Source organism: Poecilia formosa, unplaced genomic scaffold, assembly GCF_000485575.1.
Source record: "Poecilia formosa unplaced genomic scaffold, Poecilia_formosa-5.1.2 Scaffold424, whole genome shotgun sequence".
NCBI classification, from domain to species: Eukaryota; Metazoa; Chordata; class Actinopteri; order Cyprinodontiformes; family Poeciliidae; genus Poecilia; species Poecilia formosa.
The window spans coordinates 346,042-349,263 of record NW_006800363.1 but is presented as its reverse complement, the minus strand read 5'-3'; the positions used below and the strand labels follow the sequence as shown (position 1 = coordinate 349,263).

The 3,222-nt window shown below is 37.6% G+C and overlaps 1 long non-coding RNA gene across 3 annotated transcripts in view; it reads right to left on the bottom strand.

Annotated features, from left to right (window-relative positions):
- Positions 1-6: 6 nt before the first annotated feature.
- Positions 7-3,222, bottom strand: part of LOC107833661 (uncharacterized) — a 21,697-nt gene continuing 18,481 nt past the window's right edge. Inside the window, exons 2-5 of one of the 3 annotated variants that reach the window (XR_001659431.1) lie at positions 3,041-3,108; positions 2,872-2,998; positions 393-1,158; positions 7-324 (exon numbers count right to left, since the gene is read on the bottom strand). This is a non-coding gene — a long non-coding RNA (uncharacterized LOC107833661). Of the gene's footprint in view, positions 325-392; positions 1,159-2,871; positions 3,137-3,222 lie in introns of those variants that run through there. The other 2 variants (XR_001659429.1, XR_001659430.1) reach the window with 2 other exon arrangements.

Sequence of the window (3,222 nt, the reverse complement as noted above, 5' to 3'; positions counted from 1 at the left end):
TTTCTGTACAGAAAGTTATAAAGAAAATGAATTCAAATTAAACAAAAATACAGATTACGAGTAATCCACTTAAAGACAAAAGAACCGATTCTATTTTCTGTCCAGTTTCCTCACGGTGTTACTGAGACCTGGAAAACAAAACAAACTAAAAAACAGCTTGTGTCCACGTAAGACATAACCTGTTGTAGAAGAAAACCGGTGATAAAACGATTCTTGTTCTGGGTTGAGAGTCACTGAGTTCAGACTTCGCTCAGGATGGTTGGAGTCTTCAGTCACAGGTTGAAATTGAGACTCACATGTTGTCAATCGGGTTTTTCCTCTCTGCTGGAAAACAAACACAGCAAAAGTTAGAAAGATGCACTACATGAACATCATATGAATGTTTGTTTCACCTTTGTTGACTTGCATATGGAGACTTCAACCAGGCGGTGATCATTCTGACTGAAAAGTTCTTCAACCTGTTTGTTGTTGACAGGTGTGATCGTCTCTGCAACCAGACAAACAAAAACATAAATAAAAACAAGACCTGGTGTTTCAGGGAATTGTCCATCTTCCTTTTGGGAGAAACATTTTTCTCTTTACAATTTTTTTACTTTTTGATCAGTAATTCAGGATAGATGACACAAGAAGAACTCGATGCAGAAAGTCAAACAGAAAAAATCCCCAAAAATTCAAAAACAAAGGGTTAATAAATTAAAAAGTGAACAGCCCTTATTTGGTGTGTATGTCACCATAAACTGTTTAGATTTGAGCTTTATATCTTGTTATAATTCTATTATAACAACATATAATGGGATTATATCTTGTTATAATTCCGTGTTCATGAGGAGTCATTTCCTCAGGAAAACATGTTTGCGACAACCTCAGATCTCCATGGCAACCATTCGGTGGTGCTTCGATGCTTCCTCATGCAACGCGCCGCCCGTTTATACAAAGCTTGGAGCAGCAGTCCTTTTCTTCATTTTTCAAATGTACGTCCCCAAACAGAGAGAACCCTGGTAATATTTAAACGTCCAACTTTCAATACACAAACTGACTTTAAAAGTTAAATATAACTGTTTTAGGCAATTTATGAGATGGATACTCACCATTTATCTGAGTCTCATGAAGCCCAATAAGTTGTCTTCAATCATTTATGTAAGTTACATTTCCTGCAAGCTTGCAGAAACAAAGCTGTAAATGTGAACACGCTTCATACAGGCAAACACATAGATACACCTGAGACAATTTATGCTATGTTAGATTTTCTCAGTCACTTTTGGTGGATTTCTCAAGTCATTGTTGGCATTTACAAAACAGTAAACGCATTTCTCAAAACAATTTGTAGAAACAGCAAAAATAGCATTTGTTTGCTTGAAAAATCCTTAGTTCAGCTCTTAAAACTCTGTCAGTTAACATATCAGTGACTCAAAATAAGTTATAGCTGAATGACTAAATTGATTAGTCATAGGAAGAGGCTACAAAATTCACATTTACGCTTTTGCTGTAGTTTATTGATGGACCATCAGAAAGAAAAGGACAGAAATGCAGAGAACAAAAAAAGTAGAAAAGGAACCACAGGACAATCTCCTCATGGAAAACTGTACAGTGCTGTAGAAATTACATAATTACATTACATTTTAATTTCCATCGTCATGCTGACAAAGGTTCCTGAGTGGGGTTAAGGAATGAACAGTCGGGTGGGAGGACCTCCATCAGCATCGTGTTGTGGGTTGCAGCCATATCCTGATGTTGGACTGATGGAAACTGGCAGATGTCCTCAGCCTCTTCTGACTCTTCTTCTGCTTCCCTCCCAACCATTTCCTCCTCAGCCTCACTCCTCTTCTTCTCTGGCTGTTCACTTGGTCCAGATACTTGTTCATCAGTTCTCAGAAATGTAACATTGTGTTGTGTTCTGGCATATAGAGCATATTGTTGCCAACTGATGGTTCACAAGATGTTTTCAGAAAACTGGTTGATCGTTGGTTGAGCTAATGGTTCATACACTGACCTGTTAGAGAAACTCAGGACTCACTTGGGAGCAATTTACTAATTCAGGACAGATTTAGAATAAAATATGATTGACATTATGACAACTTTAAGACTTATGCATGTTAAGACTTACACAATGAACTTATGCTGTTTGGGAAGTTGAGAATTCAACACAGACACGTTTAACATATTTTGATCAACATGATAAAAGCAAATTAAAATGGGGGGAAAAGCAGAGAAGTGTACATAATCAGTTACATGATGTACAAAAGCAAAACTTGCAAAACTAATTTGTTTGATGTGCAGAAGTGACACAGTAATTTGAAGATTGAACAGGTAGTTTTAAGAATTTCAATTCTGTTCTCAGAAATGCACCCAAACTGAGAAAAACTGTAAAATATTAATTTTTAAATTCTCTTATCTTAAAACCCTTCAACTGTCATGGACCCAGTGACTTTAGTGCAAGTATTTTGGGGGTGAGAGTCAAGAGGTCAAAGGAAAATATTAAATATTAGCTCTGATGCCAAGCTTTATACTTCCAAGTATTACCAAAGTATTGAAACAAAAGCTAAGGTGTTCTTCACAGATTTAACTTGCATGCATGAACATTTCACACTCAAAGTAATTCAAATTACTGAACCAAACTTGAAAAAGTTGCTTCTGCCATTAACAATAACTTTAAGCACATGCAGTCTAAAGTAGACCAGAAATATCATCTATGCAGTCGTTCTTACAGAAACATTAATGGAAGTGCTGCGTCTGGGAAAATTAAATGTTCTATATAGTAAAAATATCTAGCTGTAGTGCATGTAGATAAACAGCATGGCTCAGAAATTACACATTTCTTTATCAGTTGGTTAAAGTTAGCTAACTTCAGTTAAAACCGTGAAAGGGGCTCACCTGTGATGCAGAGATGTGTTTCCTTCTCCTTCTCCTCCTGAACGCGCAAAAATAGCAGAAACTAAGACAGGAGCCGCATCCTGACAAGGACCAGGCCTACTGGGCTCTCAGCAGCCTGAGCTAGCACCTGCTAGTTAGCAGCCTTAGCTAGCGCACTAAGGCTGCTAACCTGCTAGTTAGCAGCCTTAGCTAGCGCACTGTGACTTTACTGTGTTGAGTTCAGGACACCACAGTATCCTGAGCCACGCTCAACTACAGGAACAGAGTGAAAAGAATCTTGCTGCTGATGCTGAAGGATCAAGCAGAAATACAAACTAGATAATTATTTGGTTACATGACAAATTACAGCCT